The 15,567-nt window shown below is 44.8% G+C and overlaps 1 protein-coding gene and 1 non-coding gene across 7 annotated transcripts in view; one reads left to right on the top strand and one right to left on the bottom strand.

The window, feature by feature from the left end:
• The window catches only part of LOC117457302 (F-BAR and double SH3 domains protein 2-like), a 75,209-nt gene that overhangs the window by 8,973 nt on the left and 50,669 nt on the right, over positions 1-15,567 (top strand). The window lies entirely within an intron of this gene.
• trnam-cau (transfer RNA methionine (anticodon CAU)) lies at positions 775-847 on the bottom strand. The gene has a single exon. It is a non-coding gene; the product is annotated as a tRNA-Met (tRNA).

Below are 15,567 nucleotides of genomic sequence, written 5' to 3'. Positions count from 1 at the left end.
GGTCCCCTTCGCAACGATGGTGCAGTGAGCCGTTTGGTTGATGCAGAGCGGAGTGCACGTGCTGGGGTGTACGGTTTAACTATGTCCTGGATGTAGGAAGGGCCAGATCCATTCGCAGCATGGTACGCAAGTACCATTGTCTTGAAGTGGATTCTAGCAGTTACTGGAAGTCAGTAAAGGCAGCGGAGGAGCGGCGTGGTGTGGGAGAATTTAGGAAGGTTGAAGACCAGGCGAGACCAGGCGAGCCGCTGCATTCTGGATGAGCTGCAGAGGTCGGATGGCACATGCAGGTAGACCAGCCAGGAGGGAGTTGCAGTAGTCTAGGCACCATGAGACTTGTATTAACTTGAGAGAATAAATTAGAATAGTAAGTCGATACTAACATATATAATAAAAAGAGCTGTCACCGTCAGTAAAGTGTAGTTCTAAACTGAGGACACACATATCTCCAAAAGCAAGAAGAAAGAGCTTTAATGCCCTGGGTCAGGAGACAGTTTTGACACAGTTTTCATACACACATACGCTTGTGATCAGGTGTCATGTTCAGCTGATTTTGATGTGGAAGAAGAAGTGAATGTTGTGATTACACAGAACTATTCCTATCTTAAATAAGTAAAGTTAAACTATGTATTTTCCATTTACAAATATTTACAGATTTGTTTTGGGGTTTTGAGCAATCACATGGGCAATAGGGTCTTTTTGTATTCCTTTTCAAAAGCTTTTGACCCTGTATTGTTGATCTAATGCTTGTTTTCAAATGAATTTCAAAATCTTTGCCCCGTGTGAGGCTCGAACTCACGACCTTCAGATTATGAGACTGACGCGCTGCCTACTGCGCCAACGAGGCGTGTGCCGTGTTGTGACCATGTGTGATTGATACTGCTCGCTCACACTGCAGAACGGGGGAGAGAGCGTGTCCTGTTTCAACTGACATGCACAAGGGTGGAGTTACACACTAAACATGAGCTCTGGCCTCTTGCAGTAGATCATTAACAGTTGGCAATCTTGCAGTTTTGTATGCAGGATTCATTCAGTCATTAATACTTAACTGTAGCTTTTGTTCATATGACAAAAAAACATTTAAATCTTTGAAGCCTTTTTGTAGCTAAAGCCATAAATCTTAAGCAGCCACTGTTTATAAAAACAAACTGTACTGGTTAAATTTGAAATTGTGTCTTGGGAAACATTTGACAATTAGTAATGTCCTATTTGTTTGGGCTGTAATAAGAATAGAGAAGATTGTTGGTAATTATGCTGTCTGCACTTACAGTACGTTTTTTCTTTCTTGTTGTGTCTTCCCCCACTGTTTCCCTTCCCTGTTTTTGTTTGACTGCTGTTTTCTAACACAATGAAGAACACACAATGACATTTTCACTTAAAACAGATGTTATTACAAAAGGCTGTCTTCCTATTACCGGTAGGTGGCCTTGGGGCCATGATTGAATGCATAACCTGTAGGGGTGTAACGGTACACGTACCCGTACCAAAATTATTCGGTACGGGTCCTTCGGTTCGGTTCACGTGTGTACCGAAGTGTACCGAATGAATTTAACGTTAAATGTAAAATTTGAGAACGTGAACAACTTTTTGGAAGTAATCTCATGTGCTGAGTCGCAGCATTCAGAGTAATTTCTCACATTGGGTTCAACGCGTCATAGAGCGAGCAAGTAATTTCATTGGACGAGAGGCATACTATGAGAGCTGGTCACAGGTTTCGCAGTTACGTACAAGGATGACGGACAAAGACAGGTGGACCGAACCAAAGCTGTTTGTCGGCATTGTTCAACTAAAATTGGTTACGCGGCTGGCAATACATCAAACTTGCACACTCATTTGAAAAGGCATCACCCGAACGTGAATATCACCGGTACCAAAAGAAAAAAGACAAACCCAACTCCCACTAGCATTTAAGCCTCCACTACTATTACAAACGCCAAATATCCTTATGTTGCCATGTTAGCAAAGCGCTACCTGGCTGTAACTGCTATGGGCCCGGCGCCACGAGGGGGCAAAAGGGGGCATTGCCCCCTAAGTTGTTTTATTTGCCCCCTCACTTTGAGCATCATTCATCCATCGAAAAGTTAAATAAATGTCACAATTATTAAATAACTTTAAATAATTATTTTAGATCAGATATGTGGGCAGGCAGTCAAGCAACGTGTAAACAAGCCTCAACCCCCAAGTGAGCTTGTAGTCTTAATTAATGTTAGCATGTGTGCTTAGCTGTAAACACAGTCGGATGGGGGACCAAAACGTCCCCGTTTTCCGGGCAAAGTCCCCGTTTTCGGAATGTGCGTTAAAAAACATAGAGCAAGGTGAAATAAAATGTTACATGTCAGTAAAAACAGAGTAACAGTGTTGTGCCTGTTTGTAGCGTTAGCGTATTTCTTTTTCTAATACTTCTTCTTCTTCTTCTACCTCTACTTCTTATTCTTCTACCCATGGATGTATAATAAGAAGCTTCTTCTTCTTCTTCTTCTTCTTCTTCTTCTTCTTCTTCTTCTTCTTCTTCTTCTTCTTCTTCTTCTTCTTCTTCTTCTTCTTCTTCTTCTGTGGTGGAGGTGTGTTTTTGAAGAGGGAAGAGGGATTTTCACTTTTAGTTCGTTTGTTTCTGTTTCAATCGTTTTCTTTCACTGTATGATCTTACGTGGGGATATTTGTACTCTTTCCAAGTACGGTTCATTTGTTTTTCCGTGCCTCGTGGCTGGGATGGCGTCCTTCGGGGCGCCGCCGGTGTCTCTGAGACACGGAGTGCGTTTGGTGGCTCAGGCCGCAAGCACAGTGGAGCAGGTGCTGCTGGCTGTGGGGGAGCAGGTAGGCCATGTAAACATCTCCTATGCTTCCCGCATGAACAAAGCGGTCGTGGTCTTTTTGAAAGACCAGAAATATATAACAGAACTTATTGAGAGCGGATTAATGGTAAACGAGGAATATATCCAAGTTTCGCCGTTGGCGACACCGTCCACGCGGATCACTGTGTCTGGCGTTCCTCCATTCATCCCGAATGAGGCGCTGGAACGGGAGCTGAAGCGTTTCGGTAAGTTTGCCAGTAATCTCCGCACTGTTGCTCTGGGGTGTAAAGATGAAAAGTTAAAACATGTCCAATCTCTGCGGAGACAGGTGTTCATGTTTCTGACTTGTCCCACTCAGACACTGGATGTGTCTTTCCGGGTGAGGCATGAAGAGGGGTTTTATATGGTTTATGCAAGCTCAGGGAACGTAAAGTGTTTTGAGTGCGGGGAGTCGGGTCACAAACGTGTTGCATGTCCACAGAGACGGCACGCCGCTCCGCCGGGTGCGGCCGAGCCCGGGGCCGCCGAGCCCGGGCCGCCGAGCCCGGGGCCGCCGGAGCCCGGGGCCGCCGGAGCCCGGGGCCGCCGGAGCCCGGGGCCGCCGGAGCCCGGGGCCGCCGGAGCCCGGGGCGGCGGAGCCCGGGGCGGCGGAGCCCGGGGCGGCGGAGCCCGTGGCCGCCGAGCCCGGGGCCGCCGAGCCAGTCGCTGGGGCGGCCGGGGCCGCTGGGTCGGCGGCCGCAGAGCCCGGTGTCGCGGGGGCTGCTGTTGCACCCGCCGGGGCCCCAGGGGCTGCGGATGAAGTAGAGATGAATATCGGGAGAGATGAAACGGGGATTGTAGAGAATGTGGTGAGTGTGAGAGGAGAACATGTGGAAACAGGTAAACGGGTGGGAGATGATGTAGCGGGACAGGTGAGGACCGGGGCTGTGGGACAGGTGGAGGCTGTTGGCACACAGCAGGAGCTGCCGTCTGGTTCTGGGAGGCAAAAAGAGCTTCAACAGGCTGCAGACATTAATGAGGTGACAGAGATGGACACAGACGGTGAGGGGGATTCTGACTGTGTTTCAATTGCAGATAGTCTCTCTCATAACGCAGAGATATATTCTTTGGAAGAGATTAATGTCTTTTTAGATGAGTCCTTTGGCAAGGCAGTAGAAGTGAGAGACTTTTTCCCTGACACTAACAAGTTTCTTCACACAGTGAGCACTCTTCAGAAAGTTGTAGGGTTAGACCTGCTGGATGAAAAGAAACGCTATCGTCTCAGGAAGCATGTAACTAATATGAGAAAAGTTCCGAAAGGAAGCAAAAAAGGGGGGAAACTGAAAAGGTCTAAATAATGTCAACATGATCATGCAACACTGGGTGTCTCTTCTCTGCTGTGTGTACCTGTCTGTTATTTTTCTCTATCTCCTTCCTCTGATGCAGGCTTTAAGGGTTGCTTCTTTAAACATTAACGGGGGTAGAAGTGCACAGAAAAGAGCTTTAGTGTTGGAGGTCTTTAATCAGAAAAAATTAGATGTGATATTTCTGCAGGAAACGCACAGTGATAGCCTGAATGAGACGGACTGGGGAATGTGGTGGGGGGGTCAGTATGTACTCAGTCATGGCTCAAACCTTAGTGCTGGAGTAGCTGTTTTTTTCTCCCCCTCTCTAAATGTTAAGATTGTATCCAGCACAGAGATAGTGGCAGGTAGAGCCTTGATGGTGAAAGTGGAACTGTTAGAGTTCTTTTTCACTTTTATTAATGTTTATGCACCCAATCAGGGCCCTGCACGTGTATCTGTGTTTCAGTTATTAAAAGATGAGTTAGACACTAGTGTACAGGGGGAGTGTGTGATACTGGGGGGGGACTGGAACGCTTGCACTAATGTCACTTTAGACAGAATAGGACGGGAGCTGCATCCTCAGTCGTCCATTTTACTGTCACAGGTGATAAGAGAGGCTGACTTAGTGGATGTGTGGAGGATGAAACACCCCTCTGTTAAACAATACACCTGGATGAGAATGCTAGATGGGGGCGTCAGTGCAGCCAGGCTAGACAGATTTTACATGTCTGCTTCTTCTATTACTCGTGCAGTGAACTGTCACATCCAACCGGTTGGTTTCACAGACCATCAGCTAGTTTCTTTAGATTTGGTTTTATCCAACACAGAGAAGCCGAGATCGTTCAGTTTAATGTTACAATTTTACAAGATTTGACTTTTTGTGAGAATTTTAAATTATTTTGGATCAACTGGAAATCAAAGAAAGAGTCTTTTCCCTCCCTGAGTCAGTGGTGGGAGGTAGGAAAGGCTCAGATTAGAGTGTTCTGCCAACAGTATACAGCCTACTCCACTGCAAACATTAGGAGAGCTATAGAGCAGTTAGAGAGGGAGATCAGAGAGTTAGAGAGTGTGTCTGCTCGAAATATAGAACAGTCCCTCCTAAAACAACAACAGCTTAACTGTTTTCTTCAAGAGAAGGCCAAGGGAGCCCTGATCAGAGCCCGTTTCACTTCCATGAGAGACATTGATGCACCAACCACCTTTTTCTTCAACCTGGAGAGGTCTGTGGGCCAAAGGAAGCAGATGGTATGTCTGCGTCTCCCCGATGGACAGGTAACCTCTGAGCCTGCTGAGATGAGGAGGCATGCCGTGTCCTTCTACACGGACCTGTTCAAAGCTGAAGGTTGTGACGTGGAAGCTGCTGATGAACTTCTTCAGGGTCTTCCACAGCTGAGTCCAGCCGAAAGTGACACCCTGGGCTCTGACATTACGCTGGAGGAACTGACCTCTGCGGTGACACAGATGGCCTCCGGCAAGGCTCCCGGCATAGACGGTTTACCTGCAGACTTTTTTAAACATTTCTGGAGTATTCTGGGACATGACTTGCTAGAAGTGTTGATGGAGTCCTTTGGGAAAGGGACTCTTCCAGCTTCCTGTAGGCGTGCAGTGATTTCACTGTTGCCTAAGAAAGGAGATCTAACCCTGCTGAAGAACTGGAGACCTGTGGCTCTCCTGTGTACGGACTATAAGATACTGTCAAAGGTCTTAGCTAACAGACTGAAGGTTTTTATCGAACTTCTTATCGGTCCTGATCAGACATATTGCATCCCTGGCAGATAAATTGTGGACAATTTGTTTTTGATGAGAGACACTTTTGATGTTTGTAAACTGTATGATATAAATGTTGGTATTATTTCTGTTGACCAGGAGAAGGCGTTTGATCGTGTGGATCACACTTTTCTGGCTGCCACATTGCAGGCTTTTGGTGTTGGGGAGCATTTTGTGTCCTGGGTCAAGTGTTTGTACAGTGATGCATGTTGTGTTGTGAAGGTGGGGGGAGGGCTGAGCAGACCTGTACCAGTTAAAAGGGGGATCAGGCAGGGCTGCCCTATCTCAGGCCTATTATATAGTATTGCCATCGAGCCGCTTTTATGCAGACTTAGAAACCGGCTGAGGGGCCTGTGTCTGCCAGAGTCAGCTCAGGCCCCCCCGGTGGTTGTATCAGCTTATGCTGATGATGTCAGTGTTTTTGTCCAGGGTCAGCGAGATATCCAGGAGCTACAGGACAGTCTAGCTTTGTACAGGAAGGCTGCTTCAGCCAAAGTTAATTGGGAGAAGAGTGAGGCAGTTTTGGTAGGTGAGTGGAGTCTTGAAAATAGGCCCAGTCTTCCTGGTAACCTTAGCTGGGGAAACAAGGGTTTAAAAGTCCTGGGAGTTTGGTTGGGGTCTGAGGACATGGTGGCACAGAACTGGGAGGGATTGCTGGGAAAGGTGCAAGCAAAATTAGCCAAATGGAAATGGCTGCTCCCCCAGCTGTCCTACAGGGGAAGAGTTCTTGTCGCCAACAATCTGGTTGCCTCGTCTCTGTGGCACAGACTGCAGGTGTTAACCCCACCGCCGGGCCTCATGAAACAACTGCAGCGGCTCCTCGTGGATTTCTTCTGGTCGGGTCATCACTGGGTGCCAGCATCGGTCCTGTACCTGCCCGTGGCGGAGGGGGGGCAGGGCCTCGTGGACATTACTGCAAGGACTGCTGCTTTTAGACTGCAGGCAGCTCAGCGGCTGCTGTATGTTGCCTCTCCCTGCTGGCTGCCTATGGCCCGAATGTTGCTCTGGAGGGCGGGGGGCTTTGGTTTTGATAAACACCTGTTTCTGCTGAAGGCCCCTGCGTACAAGATAACTGGACTTACACCTTTTTACTGCTCAGTCATCAATGCCTGGAAGATTCTGAGTTTTACCAGACCACCCGACCCCCGGCCTGGGATGTGGCTGTTTGAGGAGCCACTGTTTGACACTGGTTTTCTTTCTCGAACCCTTTTCTCTTCAGCCACCCTAAAAAATGCGTTCATTGAAGCGGGAGTGGTAAAACTTGGCCATTTGACGGGGGTCTCCATGGAAAAACTGGCTGAGGTGACGGGCATTCGATCAACCCGAGTTCTGGAGAACCTGGTAGATGAGGTGTGGCAGTCGCTGTCGCCATCCCACCTGACTTTTGCTCTGGATGCAGATCTGGCTGACCAGTGGAGAAAGGGACATGATTATGTTTTTCCTGCCTTGAGTGTGGGTCCTGCGGTGGGGGAATGGAGAGAGGAGGATGGTCTCCTGCTATCACTGGGGACTCTAACACCTGCAAAGTTCACCTCCTGCAATGGGAAGAAGCTATACCTTAGCTGCGTAAAGGTGTTGAACCTCAGCTCGCTTGCAGGCGTCAGAGAGTCGAGGTGGACGGATGTGTTTGGCTTGGGCTCTTCTCCTCAGGGCAGCTGGCGGATCCTGTATAAATCTCCGGTTGAGAAACGGATGGCTGACATCCAATGGAGAATTATACACGGTGCAATAGCCACTAACAAATACAGAGCTCATTTTGACCCAGGCACAAGGGGAGGCTGTCCGTTCTGTTTTATGGCAGAAACATTGGAGCATTTAGTCGTGTCCTGTCCCAGATTGGCTGGTCTTAAAAAAATGTTACAGGGGTGGGTGGAAGGGTTCGGGGAGGTTTTCTCCATACCACTTTTTGTCCATGGCCCCAGATACATCCTGAAAAAGAAGGAAACCCTACTGTTGATGAATTTCTTGTTTGCTAATGCAAAATTAGCAATCTGGAAAAGTAGGAAGAACCAACTTGCTGGAGTGGGATGGACGGATGCAGTGCTCTGTCTGAGGGGGCTGGTGGCAGCGCGTCTGAGGGTGGAGCATGCGTACTATACGCTGATCAATCATCTGCAGGGGTTTCTGGATGTGTGGGCTGTGGGGCAGGTTCTGTGCTCGCTGGGAGAGAATGACTCTCTCATATTGAAGTTTTAAAGGATAGGTGTAGTTTTTGTTTTTAAAGTGTGTAAAAGAGGATGTTTTTAAATGGGTAAAACGCTTTCAAATGATATTTATTTGGTAGTCATGAAAATCTGTTTATTTATTTGATTGTGTAATGTATTAGTTTTGTTCCGACTCTTTTGCAGGGTGGGTGTATGTTTAAAACAAATGCAAATAAAATTTGTTTTAAAAATCAAAAAAAAATCTTCTTCTTCTTCTTCTTCTTCTTCTTCTTCTTCTTCTTCTTCTTCTTCTTCTTCTTCTTCTTCTTCTTCTTCTTCTTCTTCTTCTTCTTCTTCTTCTTCTTCTTCTTCTTCTTCTTCTTCTTCTTCTTCTTCTTCTACCTCTACTTATTCTTCTTCTACCTCTACTTATTCTTCTCCTTCTTCTTCTTGTTCTACTTCTAATTCGATGTACCTTCCCGCAAAATATTGGACAAAATAAAGTCGGCTAGTAGTGTCAACTAAATCCATAGTATTAGAACAAAAGTGATTTAAACGAGGTAAATTACGAATGTATGTTCTCAATCGCCAAGTGTGGGATTGAATATTAAATTAGTTTAGATTAGATTTATTGTCCCCAGGGGGAAATTCATTTCCACAGCTCTGTGAAAACAAGATGAAATCGACAAAAAATAAGACATACAGATAGCACCACACATGATGCTTACCTGTTATTATTTAGGGCTGCCTGTATGGATCAGGTTTTTGCCAAAGCGAGCCCTTTTACTATAATAATAATATGTTATTAATAAACCGTATTGTTACAATGAGCGACATCTAGTGACGGATTTTTAATCTCTGTCTGTCCATTTGGTGTAGTACTTGATCCAATATTACATTTGGTTTATATATTAGTCACTTTCTTATGGAATGCCAGGTTTTAGGTCTATCAACCAGATTAATTTTTCTTTAATCCTGACATGACTAGAGTAGATAGTAAGTAAATTTGTATAGGAAGACGAGTTAAGGGATAGAGGAGAAAAGGTTATGGTATAATTACAGAGCCTGTCCATTTATAAATTGAGGAAATCAATGTTAGTCTGTTAACGTGACTAACAAAGTGCAGGCATCTAATAATGTACTATTTATTATTTATGATCAGAGGAAAAGAACAGAATGAGAGGGGTCAATCCGGAATACAAATAAAGAAGCAAAGAGATTGTAGAGCAGTGAGAATGAAAAAAACTTGGTGTGTCAATTCATTACATTGCCAGTATTTTTCGTTGTTGTGAAAAAAAGTCGCCCTCTAGGATTTTTGAACAGCCCCCTCAGTCCTTTCATCCTGGAGCCGGGTCTGAACTGCTACCTCTGTCCCTAGCGAAAGGGTGTTAGTGTTAGTGCCAGCAGATCTGCCCTTTCGGCAAGCAATGTGGACAAGTTAATTTTTCTTTAAAAAAACCTGAAAATACAATGACAAGCAAGTCATAATGTCAAACTGGCTGCTTAGGTGCTGGTACAGTACAGTTCAAATACATATTTCAATTCATCGAAATGCTGCACCTTGTGAATATTCACAGTTTAATAATAATTTAAAAAAAAAAAACATATTTTATGTTTTGTGATAATTTTTTCTGCTGTACCGAAAACGTACCGAACCGAACCGTGACCTAAAAACCGAGGTACGTACATGCATGTGTGTATTATGAGACTGTTCTGAGCCCATAGGATTTCATATGTTTTACGAGAAATTCAGAGGGGAAAGTAGCCGTTTTGAGCTCTGCTACTAAAAACAGTTTTTTTTTCCGTCATATTACGTCACATAGGGAAGCAACTTTCTCGGACTCCTTCTCTTCCCAATTCACGGTAGTAGTTGGTAGTTGGTTTGAGCGGTTGTGATTTAGTGAGCTGATATTTTTCGGTAATTTTACATTGCATTTCACAGGTTGCACAAACTCCAGCCTGTCAGGACATCGAGTCCACAGTTTCCCTAACAGGAAAAGGACCGGAGCTATAGCTTTCGTTTCTGGGTGCGTTGTGCGAGGTGCATCCACCCCTCCTAACCCCCCTGCAGCACATACTCTCTCCAGAGGCAATGGGCTGACATTTCCCACACAAGCACCTATCAAACAAAACGTTTATCAGGAAACCGTATTACATCTCTCTCCTCCCTTCGCTGCTCTCTCTCTCCCTCCCATTTGCTCCTCTCTCTCTCCCCTCCGGTACACAGCACCGCAACGGCCCGTCCACACTACAGCGTCGACAGCATCGACAGCGTCGACAACTCCGATCTGCCCATTCACTTTGAATGGGGTGACGTCACGTTGCCTCGCTTTTTCGCCGAACTGAATTGTGGGTAGCATAGCGGTCCGTCTCGGCAAGAGTAGCCAGCGCCAGCCAATCAAATCCCGTTTCGGAAAATCTGACAGCTCAAGCCGTAGCCAATCAAACCGCGTCTAAGCTGGGAGAGATATCCCGCCGTTCATTTCTATATTTCAAAAAAAGTTGGAGGAGAAACTAATTATCGCTGTAGCAAATCACCCGGTTTTGTATGACCAGACCCTCTTCACCTACCGGGATACAAATCGGAGGAACCAGGCATGGAGGGAGGTGGCAGAGACAGTGGGTGAAACTGGTAGGTTTTCGCCTGTTTGGGGAGTTTATATATATATTGCTCCCATAAAATCCCCGGGGTTTTTTGCTTTGTATGTCGGGGGCGGGAGATTCATGTGATTGGTTGTTGGTCGTGTTGCTTGAATAAAATCCCCAAGCTACAGACACGCCCAGCTCCAAGCTTTTTTTGAAGCTGTAGTGTGGACGCTCCGTAAGACGTAGTGTGGAGTTGCATTAGGTAACGCGAGATACGGCTGATACTTGCGCATTACTTTCTGTTATGGATCAGTATCAACAGTCCTGCCAGTAACGTTACTATATTATCAATACTACTTTAGTTATAGCCTGATATATGATTGCTAACTTTACAATGTTGTGATGTGACCGACGTTAGCTAACATTAACTGTAGCTAACGCCGGTCACTCACCAAGACAGCTGCCCAGTTCTCCACTGGTTCTCCTCACACCACATTTCTCTCCGATGGCTGTTATTTCTTCTAATCCTTGGCTGCTCCTGGTCTCTTGGACGCCTAGCAGGCTCATAATTATAAGGTTGTGGTCCGTCATATGCATACGAATATACATTTTCAACCTCTTCTGTGTCAAAACTAGCATTGTGAACCATGTTTATTAATACGTTAGACCGGCCGCTCTCCCTGATGTGACGTCACACGCGGGTGATCTTTTTTTATGCGGAAGTAAAAATGTCTTACAAATACAACGCCAGATGTCACTGTAGTGTATATTTTTGGGAAAATCTAGTGTATACATCATTTTCCTACACATTTATTCACTGGGGTCTCTAACCTGCAAGTTTGTCTTTAACCAGTTAAGCCCCATGCCCCCGGTACCGGGGGGAAAACGCGACATCTTGCAAGAAACAGCGTCTGAGGGCTTCTTAACATTTAACAAACTATGAATGTGTCATACCCACTTAACGGGAAGAAACTCAGCTAACTGACGATATGAACCATTTTAAGCTAAACGAAACACAAGGGTAATACCAAGCCCTGAGCGAAACAATTCTAATGCACTTAGCACAGAACTCAAGATAGAAATACTTTATTACTTATCGGATCTGCACAAACAAGATATCAGATTAAAGCTGAAATTCCACAGATTCTTGAGGTATACATATCATCACTGTGCGACCAAAACTCAGGCATCAAAGGCAAAACCAGACATCACACGACGTAGCTTTACGGAGCCAAAACGGCAAATATGTCTTACCTTTGCTGTTTTTCTGATCAAAAGTTGTGTTCAATGGCATTCAAACAATAAAACGCTGCTGAATGTTAATCCAATGTGTCTGTGTCACTTTCAAATGTTTACAGATAATTCATAATTCAATTTTTGTTTGCTATTAGCTGCTATGATAGCTACAACCCAGCTTCCGGTTTTGGGCAAACTGCGTGCGCATCACTCTCCCTCCTCAATGGCAATGTTTAGATGGATTTTAGGAACTTCCCCTCGATTCTATTGACTCTAACGGTTCAAAAGAGGTGTCAATCATCAAAATTGACCCAGGGGGGCCAGAGATATGGCAAATCCACCCAAATGACTCCAGAAGTGGGTTTTCTTAGCTAAACCTCTCTAAAAAGATCAAATGTCACTTGTTTTGCATCAATCTTGATACAGGGTACTTATTATATGTTATAGTTTGGATTCCTAAAGCTATTAGTCTACTATCCCATCAATCAGATTCTGTACGAGGAGTTTGTTGAAATACAATGCCTGAAAATGGCCAAATGTACCCCCAAAATTGACACTTTAATTCTAAATTGCCAACTTTTCTGAATATTGAATATAGATTTGTTGTTGTAACTGACTGTAAGTGAAAAGGAATTATTTAATAAAGACATCTCTAGGCCAAGATTGTGTTTCTTACCCGCTCAATCCTGTATTGTATCGAACATAATACAGATATCAGAGCTTTGTAAAAGGAAAACTGGTTCAAACCTTTTTTTAGGAGCACAAACTAGTTTACATTTACAATTTAAATGAAAGCTGGCTCCCAAGTGTGGTACTGAGTCCTCCACATCTGCATGTAAAAAAACGAGAATGATTAGGGTATCTCTAAAGCCACTTACTGTAGAAGCTGCTACATTAACATGTGACAACGACTCCAATCGACACCAAAGAAACAGGACAATAGAATTGAAAACAACAAAATGATACCGGCCTATCAAAATAAACATTAAGGCTGCAGCCACACAGAGGCAAAATGGGTCGTATCCGCTACAGTTCTCTATCTTACAGATGGTGGGAAACGCAGATAACGATAACGGGTCCCAAGGTGGGTAGATCTGCGGACGCAACGCTCTGGGGGGCCAAACGTCTGTCTAAGCCCTATACCAGGGGTGCCCAACCAGGGGAGATTCCCAGTCGATCGCGAGATGTGTCTAAAAATAGAACAACAATATTCTGTTTTATCGTTAATGTCCTGTAACATAATCTTCCTGTGCCAGAATAATGCACTTGAACGCATCAAAGCTTTGTGATTGGCCGGCGTGACCCCATGTGTCGGGGCGTGGCTGGTGGGCAGTGGGCATTATTTTGGTGATGTTGTCCGTGTCAACAGGAGTGACAGTCCGCACACACACAAGACCGCAATTATGGCAGAAGCAAAAAAGCCCAAACTATATAATTTTCACTCCGAGTGGGAGGATGATTATTTTTGTATCTATTCCAATTCAAAGTCCATCTGTCTCATCTGCAATGCGAGCGTGGCTTTATCGAAGAAGGGTCATTTAGGAGCGGCATTTCAAAACAGTGCACAAACGCGACGAGACGGAATTCCCTCCTAATTCCGCCCTACGCTCCCAAAAGGGGAGGGGCCTGAAAGGACAGCTGAATGCACAGCAGTCCATTTCCACCAGGCCCAACAACAAGAGCAAGGCTGCTACCATAGCATCTTATCGTGTCAGTCACGTTCTTGCGAAACACATGAAGTCTTTCAAAGACGGCGAAGTTGTGAAAGAAGCTTTCCTGGAGGCTGCCCACACGCTTTACGGGGACAGTAAAAATAACAGTAGCATTTCAACAGGTTGTTGATATAATAAAAACTCAAGTTAGATACCGTTATTAATCAGCAGTAAGTTTCAGTTTGTTTGAACTTATTCATTATAATTATTGTACAAAATAGTATAAGAATGCAAACTTAAATTGATTATAGTCTATTATCAATTCAGGTTAAGAAACTAGTGTTGCTTGCATCCTATTTTAAAAGCATTTATACTCTAATAAAATGCAACAAAAAAAGGGTTTGATTCTATTAATGTTGTCTTTTTTATTGCACGTTGGCAGCAGATTCCTGAGTAGCTTCAGATCTCAGTTGTCTTATTAGTAAGCCTAATTTATACTTTTGTAGCAACACTATTTTTATATAATGGCAAAGAAAGGGTTCAGAGTCTTTTCTTTTTTCCCTGTGTCATATGTGGCAGGACTGTTCAATGTTTCTTGAAAACATTACCCACTGTAGTATGTGACGTGTGGATAAACTCCAACTCTGTATCAACAACACTGTTGTGTAACTTCAGTTAAATACTTGTATGTGTGTAGATTAGAAAGAGGTAAGATAAAGGATCTGCAGTATTTTATGAAGTATTCATCGTACGAAGGTCAGTTTTAGTAGAAGTGTGTATTTACCTGGTAGTAACTGGCTATCAGTAATGGCTACGCCTCTCTATTTGGACTGGTAGATCTCGGCAGACTGGCAACTTTAAAAGTAGCTCTCGGTTCAAAAAAGGTTGGGCACCCCTGCCCTATACAATCATTTCCTGATAACGATGACGCAATAGCCCCGCCTCTCCCCAAATCTACAGCTCCTCTACCACAACCATCAGCAACAAGTGGATATGGAGAACTACATGAACTACATGTTGCTAAATCCACCGCGGAGAATAAACAGAAGGGCAACCAGGCAACCATGGCAACCATGCTCGGGAGGGGGGTCTTCTTCGCTGCTTTTGGTGTATTTTGTGGCGGCAGCAGCACCGCTTACAGGCCCGGCATATGTACTACATCGTTTCCAGCGTTTTCAGCGGTCTCGTGTGAACGGAAGACTTTTTTTAAACGCATACGGTGCGTAAACGCAAACGTTCCTGTGTAAGTGGGGTCTTAATAGCATACTTTAAAGACAAACGTCATCTCAAGGTGCTTCACAAAGCTATAAGGAAAAATAAGTAAAAAGATATCTAAAGGATCATATTGGATAAAAAATGGCAATATAAAAGATGAAAATAAAAGGTTAAGAGCATAAAAGATTTAAAAATAAATAAAGTAAAATACAGTCAGTAAAATGCGGTGTGGAACAGGGGGGTCTTGAGGCATTTCCTAAAAACTGAGAGTGATGCCGAGGTCCATATGTTCTCTGGAAGCTGATTCCACAGACGTGGACCCAGGGAGGAGAAAGCACGGTTTCCCATGGTGACCAGTTCTGTCCGCGGAACAGCCAGGAGATTGGAGCTGTCTGACCTGAGTGTGGGTGAGGTATGGGAATGTTTTCTGGTTAGCAGTTCCTGTAGATAGGTGGGGCCAGTGTGGTTGATGGCGTTGAAGACCATTATGAGGACTTTGTAGTTAATACGGTGTGTTACAGGGAGCCAGTGGAGTGAGTGAAGGATGGGGGTGATGTGCTCTGATTTGCGTGTTTTGGTGAGTATCCGGGCGGCACAGTTTTGTACATATTGTAGTCTCTGAGTGGTTTTTGCTGGAATGCCTACAAGCAGAGAATTGCAGTAGTCAATGCGGGAGGTGATGAAGGCATGGACCAGTTTTTCTGCATCCGGTTTGGTGAAGGAGTGTCGCATTTTGGAGATGTTTCTCAGGTGGTAGTATGAGGCTTGGCAGACCGTCTTTATGTGTGCTTGGAATGAAAGGGATGAGTCCAGTTTCACACCAAGGCTCGTTACAAGTGGGGAGAGGGGA

This window comes from Pseudochaenichthys georgianus, chromosome 13 (assembly GCF_902827115.2).
Source record: "Pseudochaenichthys georgianus chromosome 13, fPseGeo1.2, whole genome shotgun sequence".
NCBI classification, from domain to species: domain Eukaryota; kingdom Metazoa; phylum Chordata; class Actinopteri; order Perciformes; family Channichthyidae; genus Pseudochaenichthys; species Pseudochaenichthys georgianus.
This window is presented reverse-complemented; position numbering and strand designations above follow the sequence as displayed.